Here is a 23,312-nt window from a genome sequence, read left to right as displayed (position 1 = left end):
AGCTATACTTTGCTCCAGCTCCTCTGGGATCCCAGCAGGGAGGAAACTGATGGGTGCTTTGCAGGCAGATTAGTACCAACCCTGGGTCGAGTTTCCTACACCAGCACCCTAATGGCATGTTCCTGTCTATTCTTCGGGTCTGCAGATGAAGCTGCAGTAACCTTCTCAAACTAGCTCCTAAAAGAAGCTGCTTCTCCCACCTACTGGGTCATTTACCAGCTGTCTGTTTTCTCTGCCATTCGGAAGCTGTAATGGTAATGATCTCTTGCCATCATGGGAATGTGAACTCCTTGCAAGTGAAAGATGCTTGCTTCCCCTTCTGTTTAACCCCCTCTGCTAAAGCAGTCATCATCCCCGGTTCCTAATGAGAATGTTCTCTGTGTAAGCGGAGAGAGGCAAAAACATTAAAACTTTCCATTCACATCCTCATTAGTTTTCATGCAGAGCAAAACCTCTGAGGTTCCCTACTGAACCTTTTACTTGAAACTGTTATTCTGGGGACTTCGGTAGGCGAAGCCAAGCTGGGCAAACAGCACCAAACGTTTTCCACGGACGTCAACTTGAATTTTAAAATGAATGTGCATCGTCCGTGCTCCCGCCCACCTCCCAGCGACAGCGTTTGGCTCATGCCATTGTCCCAGAACATGAATCCAAACTCTCTTGTGGAGCTGACTGACAACATGGGGATTGCCTCCCTGGCGAAATTTTTGGTTTTGATGGAAATTCAAATACTGGAAAAATGTCAGCCAAAACCAACAACAAATGTTTTGGCTAAGGTCACACTGGGAGTCTGTGGCAAGGCAGGGAACTGAATCCAGATTTCCTAAATCCCAGGCTAGCACTGGCCTCTCCTTCCTTTCTCTGAGACAGATAAGGAAGAACATCCCCAGGGGCAACAGTGTAGCCAAGCAGCGCTCAAGGGAGGAAAGGGGACAACAGGGAGGACCCTCCTAGTTTATTGGAGGCCTATGTGGGGGTACTTGTCTGCCCACTGTTGCCCTCTATTGCTGAGCCTGAATGGGATGTTAAAAGCAGGGATTAAGGCTGAAGGAGAATGACCAGCAGGCCTTGAAGAAGGACCAGCAGGTCCTGGCTCATCAGCGCTCGCTGTTGCTATTGATGCTACTGCTTCTCCTATTACTACTAAGACAAATAAACAATGCGTAGAGGCTCAACCATTGTGCTAGGCGCTCAACAAACACATTGTAAGAGACAGTCCCTGCCCCAGGGAACAGGCGATCTAAACAGATAGGTCAGATATAAGTAGTGATATTATAATTCCCATTTTACACATGAGGAACTGAGGCACAGAGAGATGAAGTGACGTGTCCAAGTCATACAGGGAGGCCATGGCAGAACCAAGAATTGACTCCAGATCTCCTGCCTCTTAGGCCAATGACTTAAGACCATCCTTCCTACCCATACTGCGGTTGCTACTGCTGGAAGTTCCTCACTCCATGCAGTCCCCTGTGCAATAGCCCCAATGACCCTAGCAACAAAGCTCACAAATCAGCTAGGTCCAGCTGAAACAGGGAGCACAGTCATTGTGTTGGAGATTCCCTGAGTGTGCAACTGTCACTTTTGCATTGCCTGACTTTAGCGTGGCTAAGCATGTGCAAGGTCCCTAGAATTGATGTTTTACAAACAGATTTATATTGTACATATTTAGTAATAATTTCAAATATTTAGTTTCGTATGTATTTTTGTTAGCGGTGACAGAAGTTATACAGAAAGAGAAATGGGAGCTGCCCCTTTAAGAACAAGGTGGGGGCACAGCAAGTGAGCTACGGAGGGGAGGGCGTTGGCATGTCCAGATATGTTGCTGTTGTGAGAGGAGGCTGGCCTGTAGCTCGGCACTGAGGAAGTTTCTGGTTGCAAGATGATCCTAAAGCAGCAGGTTTGAATCCCCAGAATAACCACTGGTCTATTTGAAAACCTCACTCTTGTGATTAAGGGTGTAACACATGCAGCCTTCCATTTCCCTTAAAGTAGGGGGTTGGACAGAATAGAGTGAAGACATTCGAAACAATAGGACACAATAGTAGAAAAAGCAAGTCCTGCCACCGTTTGGATGAGACCCTGCAGTCCACCTTGAATCTTGACTCTGTCAGAAGTCCCGCTAAGTTTACTGACGTCAACGGGAGTCTGCCTGAGTAAAAAAGAAACAGGGCCCCTAGTCAATTATTGTTATGAGCTGGCTGAAACCCTGTTATGCAATTGATACCGATTGGTGTGAATTCACTCTTCAGTTGACATAACTGTAAGCCCTCCCTAAGACAAAACGAGCATGAGAGCCCAGCCAGGAGCTTTCCCTGAGTATTGTGGGGGCAGTAGGGAGGCAGAATACAAAGAAACTGAAGACAGACATGGCTGAGAGACAGCCTAAAAGGAGCAGCTAAAAGCATGGTGGCTGACCCTGGAAGAAACCTGGTGACAGGTTTTTGGGTCAGCAGTGCAGGCTGAAAGAAGCCCTCTTGATGCTGTGAGCAAAAGAAGCTGTTTACTGCTATTTGATTCAATGACTTAACCCATCTTGACTCTTAGGCCAATGACTTAAGACCATCCTTCCTACCCATACTGCGGTTGCTACTGCTACACGAAAGCTCATGCTCAAATAAATTGGTTAGTCTCTAAGGTGCCACAAGTACTCCTTTTCTTTTTACTGAGAATAAGGCAACTCAGTAGATCAGATGGGAAGAAAATGCAATGAACACTTGTGAGAGCAAGGATGACAACAGGACTGTGAATGAGGAACTGAAACAAGAAAATGAAATTGATCTTAGAATTGACAGAGAAAATATATGCCATCCCCAGCTGCCCACAGAGAAGGAAGGAGCGCGTTCCCAAAATTGTATCACCGGGCTTGAAAACAGCCAGATTACATTGCCATATGCCCACAGCCACACACTGGTCATTTCACTGCCGTTATTTAAAATGCAAAGGACTGACTGGCCAGAACTCATGCTTTCTTTCCTTCTATTTGCACAAGGCAGCTTCTTGAACACTAAAAGGCTCCTCCATACCTTAATAATGGACATTTAACATTGGCAGGAGGCGGAGGAGGTCTTAGCCTGACTCCCAGTGAGTGAATGGGAAGCTTCTCTATCAATCAGCAGTCCTAGGAAAAAGCCAGTCAGGTAGCAAGGAGTCATGATACTGGTCAAAGCCAGATCATTCTTCTAATCGGCATGTAGTGCATAGAATGTCACTGAACATGCGATAATGTTGTCACCTCATGCTACAGAACCCTAGAATAAGGCAAACACTGGCAATAAATGGCCCTTAATAAATTAGCATACAGGTACAAGATACTTCATTCTGGTTATTACTACATCCACTTATTATTCGGCAATACACTGTGATGTGTTCCTTTTGGCTGGTGCAAATGACCTAGAGAAATCTTAATTAACCAAACAAACAACATCCAAGAGATGAGCAATTAAGTAAGCCAAGTAGTTACCCTCAGAGATTGAGGAGAAAGGTCTACCATGCTGTTGTAGTAATTTACCACCTGCTATCGAGTCAAAAACAGACTTAGAGCAGTGTAACTATTTGTTCGACGGCTCCATTCCCATGCTGGTACCAAGAATTCTGAGAGGCTTGCGGCAGGATGCACAGCTGGTGTAAACTGGCACATCTCCACTGAACTCAGCCCTTCATTTCCATCTCAGATCTGGCCCTTCATTTCCAAGGCAGAACTTTTCATTCCAGTCCAGAGGATGAAGTTAGCCTTGGAATATCCATCACCATGATGGTAGCAAACCACCTTGATTTTGCTTTACCAGCATCCCAACAAAGAAGAAGTGTTCATTGTGAAACCAAATAGGCATGACAAGCACATCAGGTGATTTGTGTTGTAATAAAAAGGTCTGGAAGGAGCGAAGTCTGGAGGTGTCACAGAGTGAGTGTGACAAGAGTAGAAGGCCACACAGAAGCAATCCCAGGAAGGAGAGTGAGAGGAGGACACAACAGGGATGGTTCATTTTGTGGCCTCAGCAGAGGAAAGGGGCAACCTGTGTGGAACAAGTTAGAGCAAAGAGGCAGGAAGGAGACTGATTTAAAGCCCTGTACCACCTAAGGAAAGAAGCGTGAATTTCCTGGCAAAGGGAAGGGAAAACCAGTACAGGATACAGAGGGCCAGACACTGCTCTTCTTTACATGCGTTCAGCAGGGCTACACTTCTGTAAGTGAGAGCAAAGCACAGCCTTGGTTATTCAATAGAATCTGAATGCGGCTCTGGTTGTAGAAGGAAGAACTTGATTGTCAGCAGAAAATAATATTTGCCAAGATAACCCTCATGGGTCTGCCGGAGGAGAAAGGTCAAAGAGTAGGCATTCAGAGATAAAGCGAAATATGACAAGAAGAGATGATCAAAAAAATATAAAGTGCTGAGATATCTTATCCCCCAGTTTTTATCTGAAGAGCACAGACCTTGGAAGGCAGAAATAATTTAGCTGCCAGTGGTTAATATGTCCACATGAAGTATTTGTTCATCTGAGGAACTGCATGACAGCCATGTCCAGCAAGAGAACGACTTTGTGTGAACAAAACAGAAGATGTCTCCGTTTCCTAAGAGCACACCCCTGTGCTGTGGAGAAACAGGTGGAGAAGGCTGTACCATACAGTACGTAACAATATCTGAGCTGGTCCCAAAATACAAAAGCATTTAACCAAAAAACACCTCAAACTCAAAGTTGCTTCCAGTTCACAGGGTTCAAACGGATCCATTTTCAATTTTGATCGAATCAAGATGTTATTGGTGTTTTTCATTTTGGTTATAGAAATTTTCCCTTTTCAAAAAAACAAACAAAAATATTTCCTGTAAGCAAAATGCCTGTGGTTTTGATAGTGTTTTTAATACAGAAAAAAAAAGCTGAAGTTTTCTGACAATTTTTTGACAATTTCTTTTATTTTCGGAAAGGCCATTTTCTTGATGACAATTTTTTTTATTACAAAAATTTCAACCCCATCTTGAAAACATCTATAATTGGTTTATAATATTAGCGGAAAACCAGTCATATGCTATCTTGGATCCACATACCATTTGAACAAGCAGGTAGCTAAGTGAGACTAACCTTTCTAATTTACACCTTTTTTACTTCCAAGTTGACGTTGTATTCTGTGTAATTCTGAAAGATTCACATAAGGCTATTGTGTTGTCATAAAAATGGGCTAAAAGCATATCCATCAGGCCAAATCTGTTGTCTCTTTGTTGCATTCTTCTGCTCCTGTGCATGAATTAATGAACAGACACTTGAAATTCAAAATCTAAACCCCTCAAAGTATTGACACATGCTTTCTTAAACAACTCTTTCACCTCTAGGTCACTGGCTCACACCATGACTAAAGTTCTGATCTTGCAATGAACGTAAGCAATGAGTAGCCCCATGAAGGGAATCATGTGCTTAAGCCTTTACAGGATCAGGTCTAGGTTTGTAGGTTGCTACTACCTGATGGCTGCTTGGGGTCCTACATGGAGTGAGTTGCTGGTCTCAGTACAGGTTCTAGTAGCTGTCCACACATCATGAAAAAACATCTTCTCCACAGCGGTACTGCCCTCCTTTTTGGTTTCAGGGAACCCAAGGACAGGGATGCCTAACTATATCTCACCCCCACAGGTGGGCCCATAGGGTGAGGCTTATTGGGGATGCACTTATTGGAAAATCTCACCCTACAAATGTCTGCTCTGTAACGGCTCTGTGGATAAATGGAGGACTTCAGTTAGAAACATTGGAATGATGGCTCAGAGCAGTGGCCCATCTAGTCTAACATCTTGTCTGCAACTGTGGCCAGGACCAGATGCTTCAGAGGAAGTTGCAAGAAAACTTGTAATAGGCCACTAGGAAATAACCTTCCCAGAGGGAAGTTTCTTCCTAACATCAACACACACCCCCAATCAGTGAGGGATTGGCTTATGCCCCAAAGCAGGAGAGTTTATACCCCTTTCATTGCTGTCAATTTAAAATCTTTTTTAAAAAAGTTTCCAGTCAAATCTTATATCAAACAAAACATCCTAACGAATTCTGACACCTCTACAGCCCTTCCAATGCATGGCAGTGCATTTGAAAACGCTCTTATCCTGCTTGTTGACGGTGGAGAATCTAATTTGGCTTTTATCATCTTTCAGTCAGGTACTGAGACCAAAGATAAAGCCAGCTGAAATGAAGAGCAAGCTGACAAGAAAAAACAGACAAATACATGCTGACAGTTGGAACAAAATAATCAAAGCTTATCAACTTAGTATGATGTGGGAGGGCCTCTTAAAAAGCCATTCACATTCAGTGGTGATGTGTACAACAAAAGTACCTATAAATAAATACTAAGGGTTGCACTGTGAAGGGGCCTTAGTGTAAATGAGATGAAAACATGCATGGAAATTGAAAAGAGAAATATTTCAGCAATCCCTGGTCCAGTCCAGCTCCACTGAACTCAATGGCAATACACCCACTGACTTCCCAGTGGAGCAGGATCAGGTCCTAAATTAATAATCATTTTCCTATGCAAGACAAAACTCATGTTCAGTGCAAATAATCATGCCTGGCTAGTAGATTCCATGCACATACTGAGTCAAACTTTGGCTCCACTGAAGTCAATGGGAGTTTTGCCATTAACTTCAAGGGGATCAGGATCTGACAAATATTGTGCAACTATGAAAGAGATCATCCGATGAAGTGAGCTGTAGCTCACGAAAGCTTATGCTCAAATAAATTGGTTAGTCTCTAAGGTGCCACAAGTACTCCTTTTCTTTTTGCAAATACAGACTAACACGGCTGTTACTCTGAAACCTATGAAAGAGATGCCACTGTAATAAAGAAAAAGCCTCAAAGCCTAGCTCTTCCGAACCATGGCAGAAACAACCTCAAAAGGCACAATGTATTATCTGAAATACTGACACTTTATGGCGATGCCTACATTTTTCAGTTTGTAATTTATTTTCGGTATCTCTTTTTCATCCTTAGGAATTCACTGATGACCAAGAGTTATTCAAGGGCCTCAATCAGCACAGTGGAGATCCCCCTTTGGCGAGACAAAAGGTATCGTTGAAAGAAATAGAGCAACTGAGAGTCTGAGTTCCTCTGACCTCATTGCTCATCCTCTGTGAACTGGCAGTGGAGGGACAGGTGAACACCATTCACACTGGGTGAAATTCTCCCTTATGCAGAGAGGCAGCACCTGACCTATGCACTGGGCCTTTCGTTTTCTGTTTTTATTTTACTTAATTTTTCCTGGGAATTTATCAGTGTTTATTACTACGACAACAAAACCAGGTGAAAATTGGTGGGGAAAAACTATTAATATTTCTGGGTAAATATTGGTTTATTTTGGTGAATGGAAGAACAGGGGGAAAGAAGTATTCAGTCGACTGAATTCCATCCATCAAAGCATCAGTGTGGTTTGCTGCGGAACTAAAACAGGACTCAAAACACAACGCCACCGCTGAGTTTAAGAAAACAATAGAACTCTAATCCCCAAAGAAAACTTTTCATGTAAATAAACTGTTTACTGTTGTAGACTTAGAGCAGTTAGCCTATATTTACATGTAATAATTGGACCATACTATTTGCACTGCATACATTCAACTTCATCCTTTTCGCCTGTTTTTGTTTTTTTTTAAAACTTTCAAATACTTCGAGGTCTGAAACATATTCTGATACAGACTTTTGTTTCGTGTGTCAGATCTTTTAACCATTATCTGCTAACAGCTTGAAATATGTATGTGGTGGGCGTGAGATTCATCAGTACGTTCAGAACCTGCGTGCGGGCCTGTTTGTTTATTGTGTGCATCTTCTAGACTAATACACAGCCTGACTTCAACAGGCAGCTTTGTGTGTACACACAGACTACTGTGTTGTCGTAATACATACATCTCATGCCATGCATTGTATTTTCTTAATAAAACACGTTATTTTTCTATATTTGAATGATGGGAAAGTAGGGTGAAAATCATGAAAAAAATGAATTCTACTTTTTGTAAAACCCGGGATTTTTCGGTAGAAATCAGTTTAAACTGAAAACAAAGGGACTCACCTAATTGGGAGTTGGTTGTTGTTTTTCCCAGGAAGCCCAAGCAGTTCAGGGCTGTGAACGGCTTGGACTGCCTGGGGAGGAAAAAAACCAAAGAGAAGAGAAAAGTGCTGAAAAATGTGAGTGCTCATTCTGCCACTCCCGTAGGCAAAGATTCTGCAGAACTGGCTCCTCTTCCCCTCAGACCTAAAGGAGAGCCCTGCATAACTCCAGAGCTTGTCTCTTTGACCAACAGAAGGGTATTACCTCACCCACCTGGTCTCTCCTCTTCCCTCAGTTCAGCAGCAGAGATCTCCCCATAAGAAAACTGCTGGAAGCTTTGAACCAGATCAAAAAGCAAACCATTTTAGAAAGCCAGTTCCAGGCTGCTGCTAAAAAGGTGGAAGCTACTGTGGGGAGCTCAAGCAACAGTGCTCCTCAGCTGCTCGATTCTGCAGTTACCGCCAGGCGTATCTTTACTAACTCCTGTGCGTAGTCCGGATTGATTTTTCTACCTCCTTTAGCAACTGTTTGCAGAATCAGGCCCCAAGGCCACATTAACTGTAAATGAAAAAAAGAAAGGAGGCAAGACTGGCAAGAGATCAAATGAATTAAAAAGACTCGAATGAAAAAGGGAATGTGGTCAGCCCTTATAACAATTAGAGAACCAAATCAGATCTACAAATCTTACGCATCTTCCAGATTCCAGTGGGGAGCAAATGGATGGATCTTGGGGAAAACAAAATCCTGGCTCTGCTGGGTCTGATTGTTAAGGATAATCCTGGGGACTACATGTTGGAAGTAGGATTTTGTGAAAAAGAAGAAACTGAAAAGGTGACAGTGGGGCAGAGGATTCTGCAATTGTCATTCTGATTCCTGGTGCAGGAAAATCATGTGATTTTTTTTCTTTGAAATAAAAATCCAGGGACAACATTAATTCTTTCCCTGACTGAACCCCGGAACTCAGCAAAGATGGAAAATGTCACATGCAGTAGAGAAGGATGTAACTGACAGAGGGGATTCCATGCATTTCCATATCTGGCTAAGCCCTGGGAGATAAACAAGGCTGGTTTGTTCTGGCACGAGTTCTTCGTGCTTCTGAAGATTTTTTATGAGAAAGAAGAAGACTGAACACAGCAGGCTAGAGTGGCTTTTAGCTCATCCCTGTGTTAGGGACAGTATGGCCCTGCCCTGTGACAGGGCAGGCCTGGTGAGGGATGAAGCAGATCCCAAAAACCCCATAGCAAGGAGATGAGCAGGTTGCACCATCCTGAAGGCCAGGCTGGAGCAGCACCAAAGTCATGGCCTCACGTCATCCCTTCTATCTCCCCCCAAATCCTGAGCAGCCATGCAAGGCCCAGTCATAATCTCTCTTTCCAGATACTTAAATAGCCCTCATCATCACAGTAGCTCAGTGTCTTGGCCCCCATTCTGAAACTGAGCCACTGTGGAAGATTAATCTGACCAGTGTATTTTTCTCTCCTGTAGCTCGAGGCATACTCTGCTTAGGACCCACATTGTTCTGTTTTCTCTTCTCTAGTTAATACACAATTTACTGTCCCTCACTCATTCGCCTGCCCTTCCACTCACAGTCCGCAGACGTCATTCCGCCTTTCCTGTTTCTCTTGTTGTACGCTCTATCATAATAGGGATCTCTGTTACTCCTGTTTCTATTATTTGTGCCAACTAATGTCCTATGATGAAGACAATAAGACAGAGTTAATTCTACTAGCAGTAAGTACATTGTATTCTACCATGTACTGATTAACTGCTCCTCTTTAGAATAGAAATCTGAGGGGATGGCAGCTTTTAAACGATAGTTTTGTGTTATTTCAGAATACATTAAATTTTAAATAGCATGTTGTATGAAACAACTGTAAATAGCGTGCCTGTTCTCTACCAGCTCCAGAGTAAATTCAACACTAGATCTAAGCTAATAGGGTTTACATGGCATTTAAAAGGTACACAGCCCTTCTGCAAGACCTCTGCGCAGGGATGAAATCCACATATCGGTCTTAAATGGGATTTAAAGGTAGATACACCCAGGGGTAAGTTCACAATTTGATATTAAATGCATCTCTGCCCATACAATTATTCAGCTTCTTAGACAATTTCTGTTCCCAAAGAGATCACATTTTTATTGCTGCTGCTGTTTTTCACCCCTGTCTACAGTCTTTAGAACTGAGTACGGAATAATTTATCCAGTAACCAACTTTTGTTGACCTCGCTGATGGACGAGCATGTCATTGGATATTTGAAGCCATCTTGCTGAGTTATATGCCCAAGAATCCAATGATCAGATTAAGTCATCTTTAAGGATGCTGAGATACATCCATCAGAGTGAACCCAGTGGCAGAAGCAGGCTCAATTATATAAACAGAGGGGGGCGGGAGGGGAGACATTTTAAGATAAATGAAACCTGACTATTATAAAGGGATGGGAAACACTAATAACATAAGAAAACATCAGTTATCTAAGAAAATCTTCCTCACTATCAGGGTAGTTAAGCACTGAAATAAACTGCCTAGGGACGTTGTGGAATCTCCATCACTGAAGGTTTTAAGAGCAGGTTAGACAAACACCTGCCAGGGATGGTCTAGATCAGCAGTTCTCAAACTTTAGCAAACTGAGGACCACCCCTCAGCCCTTGCCACACCCCCTTCCCCAAGGCCATACCCCTGCCCTGCCCTTCTTCGAGGCCCCGCCTCCACTCACTCCATCCACCCTTCCCCACCCTCACTCACTTTCACCAGGCTGGGGCAGGGAGTTTGGGTGCAGGAGGGGGGTGAAGGGTGTGAGCTCTGGGAGGGAGTTTGGGTACGGGACGGGGTGAGGGGTGCGAGCTCCACGAGGGAGGGAGTTTGGGTGCACATCCCTCTGGCAGCAGCTCCTAGGCAGGAGGGGTGGGGCAGTTCCCAGCCAATGGGAGCTGCGGAGTCAGCGCTCGGGGCAGGGGCAGCACACAGAGACCTCCTGCCCGTCCCCATCCCCCAGGGCCTAAAGGACGTGCCAGCCGCTTCCAAGAGTGGCATGGAGCCGGAACAGGTACAAAGCCTGCCTTCACCATGCTGCACTGCCAGACTTTTAGCATGCAGGAGGCGCTGGGAGGGAGGGGGAGGAGTTGATCAGTGGGGCCCGCGAAACCCCTGGGGTACCCTCAGAGACCCCCAAGGGTCCACGGTCCCCAGTTTGAGACCCCCAGTTTGGTCTAGATAGTACTTAGTCCTGACTTGAGTGCAGGGAACTGGACTAGGAGACCTCTCGAGGTCTCTTCTAGTCCTACAGTTCAATGATATTATTGGTTTCAGAGTAGCAGCCATGTTAGTCTGTATCCGCAAAAAGAAAAGGAGGACTTGTGGCACCTTAGAGACTAACAAACAAATTTATTTGAGCATAAGCTTTCGTGAGCTGTAGCTCACGAAAGCTTATGCTCAAATAAATTTGTTAGTCTCTAAGGTGCCACAAGTCCTCCTTTTCTTTTTATGATATTACTGAAACAAATAAGGGCATGTTAAGCAAGGAAAGTTCTGAACAATGAACTCACTAAAAAAAACAAACCACCCTGTCCCCCAGCAGGATCAGCATTAGTCAAATAGAAATGTTAATTAAAAACTAACAGTTAGGATGAGCTTTAAACATACACAATCAATTCTCAAAATATTTAACAAACAAAGCCCCAATTTAATCAAAAATACTATTACTGACAAGTTGACAAAGCCAAGCCGGGCCTGGGATGCCAACAGTATAAAGCTCTCAATTTAGCAGTTGCATATCATCTTCACTCTATTTTACTATGAATTAAGCTTATTTATGCTCCTTCCTCAGCCTTCGATCTTACCCTGGAATTTCACAGCAACCCAAGGGACAGACATGGAACATAAGGACAAAGGCCCGTCTATGGAAGATGGCAGCTTACCTGCATTAATGTGTTCAGATGCTGCCAGCAGGACAGACTGACTCACCGCTAAGCACAAATGTTTTCTAAGGCAGCTTGTCAGTTCATGCCCTCCTAGGCCCAATTCTGCTAACTAAATTGAGGTATGTTGACATGCGTCTAGCCTTGGCCACCAATAAATAATATAAATCTCAAAGTCCTGTCAGAAAATATTCAAAATAAGATCATTAAACTGCCTTATGCCCTTATGAAGAAAACACACCACATACTGTGCTCACACCCTCCACAGAGTCATTTTGTCTCACCTGAAATGGAACACAAAGCACTTGTCATTTGATAAATAATGAAGAAGGCAGTGTAATTAATTTTTCTGGATGTTCTGTAAGTGCTTACCAGGCTGCATGAGATTATTGAATGGGATCCTGCTACAAATGGGTTAGCTGATCCCATAATGGCTTTTTTCCACCCCTTCTTCGTAAAACACACTGTCAATATTGCTTCCAAAAAGATGGGGTTTAGACTGGGTGGGCTACTCTTAGCTGCAGATCTTTATATACTGAAAAATGCAGATTTACGAGGCAGTAAATGCAAATCTATCAATGCTGGGAACACACGAGTAAGCCTAAAGCCTTTTGCCCATGTTTTGTGAACAAACATAGCATGAGCTATAGAGGGACAGTAATTCATAGATCCATTGATTCATCGATTCCAAAATTGGAAGGGACCATTGTGAGCCAGTCTGATGTAATATGTACTTGGGTTTGTCATTCTGGCATGGCTGACATGCATTTTCAAGATTGTACTGCTGGGGAAAATGAACTCCAGTGTTTCTAGGAACGGTGCTCCCTGCTAAAAATCAAACATTCAGTTCAAAAGCCTCTGGATAATGGCAGAATAGTCACTAACACACAGCTCTCCGCTCTATTCCCATATGTAACAAGTTCTATGCACATGATACGCAACCATTATAATCTTTTGGAGGGATTGCATTTGTCCATCATCCATTTCCTACTCATTCAGCTGCTTCTCTGTTGATCCCCAAGTTGCCTGCTTCCCTTTCTGCTAAGAGAAGAAAATGTACCAGTAGAAGTTAGCAGTGTGACTGAAGCGTCATGCAACCGGGCGGGCAATAACAAATGGTCTTGATGTGTTCTATATCACTACATTTTCACTAGACATGTGAGACCACCTAGAAAGATCTGAGCATGGAACTTCAGCTAATGAAAATTCAGTTTTGAGCAGTCTGGGGCTGAAAATCTTTTGGAGTTTCAGTTTTTTGTGGAAAATGAACATTTTCCATGGGGAAGGGGAACCACAAAAACCAACAACAACAAAACCATTTCCCAACCAGATCTAGTCAAAATTGCCTTTGCCTTGTTGTGAATGAAGAACCGGTATGGGATCTCCCTCCAACAACTCCTCATGCAAGGTACCCTCCTTCTGCAGGGAAACTCTTTTCCCTGCTGAAACCCAGTGCACTGCCAATATGTAACAAACATATTTCATCCATGTTGGCCAGATGATGTAAGTTCTGTACAATTCATTTTCAGTATCCCTGAATTGAACCTAATGATAGACTGTGGGTAGGCTCAGGTGCTGTATTAGATATGTGTATGACATCTGTCCTAAGTTAGGGTTGGCAGGATAGATGCATGTGGCCATAAGCCATTTCTCAATAAAGAATGATCAAGTCTGAGTGGGACATCAGATCTCTCGTTCACTTTCCTTTCAACTGTCTGTGCCCTTATCTAATATTAGATGTCAGACGTTTTCCTCGTTATTTCTCAAATACATGGGTCACTGGCTTCACGTATTGTGTGAGCATGAGAGCAGAAGCAGAAGTACTGAATTTGGCTACCTTATATGCGTGATGGCCTATCTTTAGTCACTGCTGTGACAATGCTTGTGATGACTCCCTGCCACTGAACCTTTCGAAGGTGTCACAGTTGCCACGTGGGTGCAGTCCCCCAACCCACAACCTACTGGGAATGCTGGAGGTGCTGCAGGCTCCTGCTATGAGTTCCTTCGCGTCTGGTGTTTGGTCCTTCACACACTCTCTGACTCTGCAGCCACAAGGCTGAGACAGATGCAGGTGACAGCTCCCCGAATCTTACTCAAAGTGGTTGTGGCAAATAGACTCAAGGCACACGGTAGGGCAGATATAGGCTATAGCCGTTTTGTTTGCCTTAGCTAAGGCCTGAGGAAGCTGTGGCTTTCCGGAATTGTGCTTTTATCCTGTTGATCTCCGAAGAGACGTCGATAATCATGAAAACCCATTAAGGGCAGGTAAACTGTACATTGGCACATCTCCTTGTGCCTCTTTAAATAAAATTAAATGCATGCTCAAGATGCCAGAGGTGTAGTGATGCAACATTGTGAAACTTCAGCAGTTTGTGAATTACACGTCCACAGGGGAGACCTGTACTTCCCTAGAGTAAAGACAGTGCCAGAATGATACCAATAGAGACTAGTGTCTTTTGATCCAGAAGCTCAAGTACAGTATGAACAGCAGCAGTAAATAATTTCCCGCCCTACCCAGATCTTTCTCAGCCTGGTCCTTGAAGAAGCAGCTCTGAGGATGAAAGGCTGCACAGTTCATAGATTCTGAGATAAGAAGGGATCATCTAGTCTGACCTCCTGCGTAACACAGGGCATTGAACTTCCCTGAAATAATTCCTTTAGAAAAACATCCAATCTTGATTTAAAAATTGACAGTGATCAGCTTTATGCAAAACCAGCCCTCGTCCTCTCTGCCATGAAAGGTGCCAACTAATGGCAAGTTTTATGATGCAGATATCTGTCTACTAGCACCTGAAACCATTAACTCATACTGTACGGGTGACCCAACACCAATTAGATGTTCACTTGCAGTTCTTGGCAACCTGGTCCTCATTCCAACTGGTGCCCAAGAGTAGAAAGACTCTGTAAGCTTATTAAAAATCTCGATCTGTCTTAGAAACCCCCTGAGGCACATTAGGAAGATGTGCAATTGGCCTCGTTCAAAATGTGACATATATTTCCTGCTCTGCCTGCAGAATTCTGAGCACTTACATTAAAAAAAAGAAATAGAGCAGGGAGGAATTCATCAATGGTAAAATGCCCAGAAATGCCAACAGATGTGATTCTTATAATGAAGCAAATGGCACCTGTTTTGCTTTGCATTACGGTGATCTTCTTAGAGTGACTGAATTTTTCACACTTTCCTCTATTACGCTGACACTTTTGCTTGATGAAGTTGGCATCGTATTTTATGAGTTGGCACAAGTCCAGTTTAACAGGTAGGAATGAGTAGAAGCATGCCAGAGAACCAGCATTAGGTTTGATCTGTTAGCGAGCAGATTCCTGCAGGAGAATATCAGAACAGCTTCTCTAACTGTTTTTGTGCAGATGTGCTTTTCCTACTCCAGATCAATTCTGGATTACGTTTAAAAATGGCAAACACGTCTTGCCCCACTGAATCTGATCGGTGGTTTGCAGGGAAGAAAAGATGTATTGTGTTATGATGAGTCTCCATCCCGCTACTTCTCCTCTCCTTCCCCATAAACAGCTCTCCATCGGAGTCCCCAGAAATCCTGGCATACATAATTTTATAAAACCCAGCCAAATTTCCTACTGAATACCTTAGCCAGCTTCAAAAGAGAGAGCTATAATTTCCTTTAGTTTAAACTTTGCAGGATGCCCATGTATAATAAATGGAGAAGAGGGTCTCAACAAGTAGAAAAATCAGTTACTGTACAAGATACAAAATGCAAATAGAAAAGCAATTACTAAACAAATAGAATAAATTATTGTACTTGTGGAAAACAAATGTACTTCATCTTGTTTTCTGTGAATATGTTACAAATGTGGGTGACAGAAGCATGCAGTGGAATGTGAATGGGATGCAATTGCTATCAGATCTGGTTTTATTTATCTGAACTCAGGGTCGCTGGACCAGAATTCTGACCTTATTTAGCTCACTGGTGTCTCACAGTGATAATTAAAGAAGTAATCTCAAGAAAGAAACACCTTTGAATTGTAATTGCAGTGGTAGGATCTCAGTGAAGTTACTGAACATGGCCCCACTTAGACCAGCTGCTCTGGGTGGGCAGGAGCCTGAGCCCATGCAGAGTCCCTTTGATTCAGTGGGGCTTCAAGCGGGCATAAACATTTGCTCACATGGAATCGCTTGCAGGAACCATCATGGATGAAATTCAGCCCAGTGCAGAGTCTAGCACAAGGCTTATGCATCACCTAAGCCTCACTCAAAATAGGGTTAGATGGGACTGACGTGGCACGTGGACCTCGTGATGAGTCTAATCACCTATTTTTTTAATTGACCAAATTCTTGTCAGTGTATGCACCCCAGCCCCCTTGTGTTTGTCATTTTACTCTAGGAGTTTGGCAAACTGTATCTTTGCCAGTAATAACAGGTGCCACTAATATTTCTCCTCTGTGGGAGATCTTTCTGAGCAAGGCCTGCAGGAATTGGCCACCAGATGTTTTCTTTGCTTGTTACATCGTTGCAAAGAGGAAACAAAGATTGAAAGAGATGTCTTAAATCTGAAGAGTTATTCAAACAACTCTTTTGAAACAATGTAGGAAGAACAGCAGTTTAGCCGCCCTGCCTGTTGTAAGTAAAAGTGACATCTAAAAACAAACAGAAACCTTTCTTTTAGTCCAAAGAAATCATGGTTAACTTTAATCAAAAATATAAAAAGAGACATAAACCTTGCAGACACCATTCTATTTGTCAGTGCTGGTGTGAATTGCAAGGTCTTGCATTTATTCCACTTTTTGGGCCCCTAGAGAGGGTGTGTTAGATAGCTGATTAGTACGTTTGTGCATGGAGGTCTGCCTGGAAGCTACTAGGAGAGAGAATAATGATGGAGCACTAAGCTTGTGGGATAACTGATCAAACCTCTGTCTATTACATTTTGTTCTCTCCCCCTTTCCAGCTAATTACATCTTCAATCACTTCTTCTGTATTATTTTTAATGTAACCCAAAGGATCTCAGCTGTACATGACAAATCAGAAACAATAATAAGATGCCCTACATATTGCACTAGCAAAGCTCCATACTTTTAAATATAAATATGCCTATTGGTGTAAGCCCCATTTGAATAAAGAACATTACCTTGTCTCTCGGGGGAAGCACTGGAAGATGGGATAAATATAAGGCATGTATTTGTGAAAAATAAAAGCTACATACACATTTCAGAATATCACAAGAACCTGAGTGTCCCGTCCCCCCCCCCCGCCCCGCAATGGATGTGCGTTGCTGCACTTCATTATCATAGATGTCTGGGGAAGCCCCAAGCAAAAGATTCAATCTTGCATTTTCATGGAGGCATAGGGTGCATTGAAATATGCCTAAATGTAGCCTATATCGTTATGCTGGGTAGGAGGAGACACCAAGGAATGGGCCAATTAAAACAGGGACTGATTCCAGTTTACACAGAGGCTGTTTTGCATCACTCTACCCATGGAAAACAGCCTTAGGATATGCATTTTAAGGATTCCAAAAGGGAATCAATAGATGAATATTTGGGGGAATGGTACCTATTAACTGATAAGCAACCCAAACAGTCCTTCCGAGAAACGAGTGATGGAGGGCCAAGTCTTTTAAGCCTTACTCACACGAATTAACATCCTACCGGTGTGACTCTAGATCATTCATGGGAATAAGAGTTGCAGGATCAAAACATTTAACTGAAAACTTTCACGCACACACACAAACAAATGTATAAAACCTTCAGAACTAGTACAGCGGTAGTTTCAGCAAATGTTCTGAAGGCAAGATATTGGAGGGGGACACAGCGCACGTTTACGATAAATGCTGTTGCACTCCAGGGCTAATCAACGACAAGGAACACACTGTATAAAACATGTAAATACGAATACGTACAGAATATATAAACAAGTTGTTGCAACAGTTTCACATTGAAGCAAAAGTACATGCAACCTTTAAAAAATGCAAAAAAAATCCCCCCAAAATGGATAGTCATAAAAAGATATTGAAGTCAAAGGGAGTTTTGGACATGCAACGAATACAGGACTGAGTCCACAGATATTGTACAGTATTCATATCCAGATTCTACAGTCCTTGCACAGGCAAAACCCCTATTAGAGTCAATGAAAGCTTTGCCTATGCCTAGACTTCAATATTGGGTTTACAGAACACAGAATGTAGACAGATAGAGAGCCAGGTCCTGCAAGTAACTGAACACCCTGTTTCCATTGAATTCACCATGGGATACAATGGGCCAAATTCTAAAAGGAGCTAAGCATGGGTCTCCCATCAAAGTAAATGGGACAAATCTTGGACTCACTCCTCATTGAATCACATGGGACTTTTACCTGAATAAGGACTGAATAAAAACAGAGCAAGAGGACTTCAAGATTTGACCCAAGAGAAGTTGAATGTCCTCTCACCTTTTAGGAGATGACCACCTTGTTCTCACACTACACAACACCACTGACTTCATTAGGTTTGCATGACTATAAATGAGAATAGAATTTAATTCTCTTCAGAGTTACTCTTGACATAACCCAGAAGAGGGAAGCTCAAGTGCTTTATAATGTCACCAAAATCTCAGAATTTTTCCTTGTTTTACTGCTGTTATTCTCAAAAAAATGTATGGTCCTTAGGGGGAAAAAATAAGTATAATCTTGAAGGTATTTCCCTTGAAAAACATTATCTCACAGAAAAAGCAATGTGGACTCTCTATCCTCCTCTGCTGGATTTTGAAAGGTATTTGCTTCCCTTCCCTTCCCTCTCTCCTGTGCCCCAAACTTTCTCTCAGTAGAAAATGAAATCAGAACCGATCTCCAAATTTAATCAACTAAGATTCTATTCCGATGGCAAAGTAAGAAATGCTGACTTTTAAAATGCACATTTTAGAAACCAATTCTAACCATTACTAATGTGCTTCCTGAATACTTCCTGTACATTCATGGGTGAAACACAGCATGACTGTTTGTAAACAAAATTAACTATATGCAATTGATTAATTTTTGCACACTACTTTAAGAGCCCAATTCTACAGTTTTGTGCAAGAGGACCCTTACATCTCTCAGAGCCCCACTAGGGTCAATGGACTCAATGTGAGGATCCAATCCTGTGGGAACAGTGCAAGATTGGGCCCACTGAGTGCTATATAATTGCTAAATATTATTATCGTTATTGCTATTTTATTAGTCACACAAGAAAACTCATGAAAACCAGACTTTTGTAACTGGGAAATCTCTAACAAGGGGAATATCTAAACTAAAAAAAATTCTACTTGATTCTGTAACAATATCACAGCTTGTTATTATGGAAATCCTGGAGATTTCACAAAATTCCACATCCAGACTCTTGCTGCTGGATGAAATAGGAAGGAGGGGAAAAAGAGTTGTGAGACAGAAATTTGTTTAAAAAAAATCTTGGATGACTAGCAAAGCTAGCAAAGAAAATTTGGGAATAATACATGAAAAGCTAACAGAGTTATGGTGTGATTAAATGTATTTTCAAAGCCCTCCTTCTCTTAGCATGGAAGTTCCTCTTTGACTGATCTCCCGACTCATTTCTAAATATTTCCTAACTGCCATAGAGAAACTGCATCAGACCTTTACAGAAGATAGCACACTCCAATCCCCTTTCTGCCGAGACGGCAGTGCTGGACAGCCTGTCAGGCAGAGCCACGTGCAGTCTGTCTGTCCAATGCAACCATCCCCAAGATCTGCACCGGGACCCCATACTCTGCTGTGTAGGACCAGGGCACAATTATGTCCACCAAAAGTTTTTCTAAAGCACCCATCCAGTGGGACTTGCACACCATTCCCTAAAATTAGAAGGAAATAAGTTCCCTCAAGGAGGAGAGGTGAAAAAAATCCCATCTGTCCCCAAACAGAGTGAAGGTTCTTACAAAAACAACAAGGAGTCCGATGGCACCTTAAAGACTAACAGATTTATTTGGGCATAAGCTTTCGTGGGTAAAAAACTCACTTCTTCAGATGCATGGAGGTTTTTACAATGTCCAGGGCCCAGTTCTGTAGTCCCTCCACATTAAAGCCAATGAGAGTTTTGGCTACGCAAGAGATGCAGAATCAGGACCATTGTGACACGTGGAGTGAATGCTGAACACGGGATTTAGGATGGTGGCGGTCTCTGTTTTGAAATTTATTTTTGAGGATTTGGGTTATCCATTATATACTGCCTCAGTGTGTGGTATGTTTCAACATGTGAAACAGACATATGTTGCAAGGGAACAACCTGGGAAGAAACAGGTGCGGGAATACAGGAACAGAAACACGGTATCCACTGCTCACATGCACTTCCCTTCCTCTCTTTGGGTCATTGATGTGAATCCCAAATCCGCCCCTGCTCTTCTGAAGAAGGTAACCCACTTCTTTTCCTTCCACTACAGGAGCCAGGTAGTTTCTTCCCATCATCAGAAGTATTCCCTTCACACGTTGTCCCACTTAAAAGAGAGATTGGGCCAGAGGCTCAGCAGATGTCAACCGGAATAGTTCCATTCAAGTCAGTAGCATGACATCGATTCACACCAGCTGAGGATCTGGCTTTATGCATTGAAACATTTTCTATGGACAGGGCACTACCATGGTTCCCAAGGAGGAAAATATCTTGGGGGTTCATCTCTACATATGCAGGTATTTACATGCCGTAGGAGCCACTCCCTTATCAAAATGTGTTGTCTTCACAGGCATCTTAAAGATATGGAAGAAATGTTTATCAGATCACTTTTCCTATTGATACTCACAGAAGTAGAAGGCAAAAATAAGGAAAACAGCAGCCCTGTCCTCAGTCAAGTGGGGAAAGTGTCCCTTGTATATGCCACACTCTTACACATACCCTTCCATCGTAAGAATAAAGATGCAGCCAGCACCAGCTCATTTTGCCTCTTGGGGAGACTCCAGCTCCTTTCATCTCCTGAGGTTGATTTCAACATGCCTCGCAATAACTCATCGTTCATGCCCATTAGTGACCCGAGTGTCACCTCAGCTGTTTGTGGTACATGCACAGAAAGAGCAACCATCAAAACAACAACACCCCTTCCCCACCCCCCTGCTCTTCTGTTGAATACAGCACACAGGTCACTTTTTAATCTGCTGGTGAGGCATAGGATGGAGTCCCTGGGGGCTGTGACGGAGCAGCAGGGAGTGGAGTGTCATGTCCCAGCTGCATATGTGAATCCCCTCAGCTCATCAAAATACAGCCCAATGTCTACTTGAGAAAGCAATCCACCCACACAGATCTTAACACGGAGGGACAGGGAGCCACATGTATCAGCAGCACGGGGCTGCAAACGTATATACACAGAGAAACAACAGACCCATAAACACACAAAGAAATACACAAATACACACATGCATCTAGCCTGTCTCACTGCTGGTGTCGCTCCCATTATACACCCCCGCACACGCACACACACGGAGTAACACAAACAGACCCACAACACACACACACACAGAGTGAGACACACAAAGAAATAGACATGCAAAGGCAACCAAGATACACCCCCCCACCCCCAACACAGCCACAGAGGGAGAGAACTAGCCATGGCAAATATTTACATGCATGCAGATCCACACTCCCATATCCACACCCACACCAACCAACCCTTCTGTGTCCTTCCACAGCCAGCCCCAGACTCACCCCACACCCAGTGGCCAAGCCCCCTTTGTCCCCACATGAAAGGGAATAAAAAAATTAAAAGTTTGCTGCTGCCAAAGCAGGTGGGGGCTGCACCCTGTCAGCTGAGGAATTAAAGGAACCCCCCCCCCCATCCTTCTCCCCCAAATCTGCCTCCAGACACCTCCTCCCCCAGCCAACCCCTCCCAGCGGCCCCCTAGCAGCCCGGATCCCTGCAAAAGGAGCCCCCAGCCCCTGACTCACCTCCAGCGCAGCCTCCCCTCGGTCTCTTTCTTTACGGGGCTGTCCAGCTAGGAGCAGCGGCATCCAGGCAGCCTGCTGCCCGCCGCCCCGCTCCCCAGCCAAGGCATGGTGACCGCGGGGCGCCTGGGAGGGCCGGCCCGCGGGCCGGGCTGGGGCTGCGGGGGGGGGGGGGGGGGAAAGGGGGCGATCCCGCCTCCTGCTCCTCCTGCTCCTGCCGCGGCTGCTGCCCGAGGGCCAGGCTCCGCTGTTTGTTGAGCACCAGGACCAGCCGGGCAGGAGCGCGCAGGCGCAGGGGAGGGGACCCGGGGCTTTCCACCTCCCGAGCCCGGGGCGACCCTGGGCGGAGAGCGGGGCGCTGGCTGCCTCCCGCCCCGCCGCGCCGAGCCCGGCTCCCCGGGCGCCCGCCCGGCCGGTCCGCCTTCCCGCTCACCTGCCTCCCGGAGCAGGATCTTCCCCGTGCCTGGCAGGCAGCCCGGGAGAACCGCCAGGGGACGCCTCGCTGCGTCTTTCCCCTGCAAACTCGCGGGGCCCCGCTCGCACCGTGCGACACCCAGCCCGGGGCTGCGGCGGCGGCGGCGGCGCCCAGCCTCCGCTCTCTGCCCTTTTCCTGGCGCGGCAAGCCCAGGGGGGCTGGGGCTATGACCTGCCAAGCCGAGAGGTGCCAGGCCCCAGCCCTGGCAAGCCCCCGGCACAATCTCAGCACTGGGTGCTTGGCTAAATCCCGGCGACCGCTAGGCTTGGCCAAATGCGACGTCGGTTGTTTTTCCTTTTCACAGATCGTATCGATGTTTGGTTTTAAGCAGTTTCACACACTCACCCGATTTTTATCGATGTATATGTTCACAGTTGTGGGACGTGGGCCAGGGGGGGTGGGGGAGAGGCATCAAACAATGCAGAAGGGTCAGACAATAACGATCCCATAACAGTTGAGCTGCAAAAAGTGTTAACTGTGACAATGCAGTGTCAACGTCGCATGTCAAAAGATACCAAGGCAAGAGCCTTAAATCAAACTAAATTCTCAAACAGCTTTGGGCTCTGAGCAGGGGGGTGGACTAGATGACCTCCTGAGGTCCCTTCCAACCCTGAGAGTCTATGATTCTATGATTCTTGCTTTGCCTGTCTATTATCGATGGGAATATTTTTTCCTCAATTTGTGCATGTACGGAGAAATCGACATTTACCAGTAAAAATCGAATCCTCCCAAGCTGATCTATAGCACCATATTTATTGTAGGCAGTGTTGCAGCTATCCTGGCTCCCCCTCCCAATCAGTGGGGTTTCACAAATACAAAATACAGCCAGGCAGCAACACTGGGGAGCAAATGGAGCATGGAATTGTCTCCAAATGATCTAGGAGTGAACACTTAATGTTTGCAGCCCTGATCCTGCAAGCAGATCTTGACTCCGTGTTGGCTGGACCCATGTGTAGCCCCCATCACAGTCAATGCCTGCATGGAATAGAGTGAAGGTTCAGGGCCAATCATTCTAACTTACATACAGATAAAAGGTGCCATGCACTTTCCTATGCATTAT

The 23,312-nt window shown here is 44.4% G+C and overlaps 1 protein-coding gene across 3 annotated transcripts in view; it reads right to left on the bottom strand.

Annotated features, from left to right (window-relative positions):
* PLPPR1 (phospholipid phosphatase related 1) overlaps window positions 1-22,380 on the bottom strand; it is a 180,060-nt gene extending 157,680 nt beyond the window's left edge. Inside the window, exon 1 of one of the 3 annotated variants that reach the window (XM_048850054.2) lies at window positions 22,211-22,380. The gene's annotated coding sequence lies outside the window, so the exon portion shown is untranslated. Of the gene's footprint in view, window positions 1-21,780; window positions 22,102-22,210 lie in introns of those variants that run through there. The other 2 variants (XM_048850052.2, XM_048850051.2) reach the window with 2 other exon arrangements.
* Between the last annotated feature and the right edge of the window lie 932 nt (window positions 22,381-23,312).

The sequence above is a fragment of the Caretta caretta genome, chromosome 5 (assembly GCF_965140235.1).
Source record: "Caretta caretta isolate rCarCar2 chromosome 5, rCarCar1.hap1, whole genome shotgun sequence".
Lineage (NCBI taxonomy): Eukaryota > Metazoa > Chordata > Testudines > Cheloniidae > Caretta > Caretta caretta.
The sequence above is the reverse complement of the archived record's forward strand: the minus strand, read 5'-3'. Positions and strand labels throughout refer to the sequence as shown.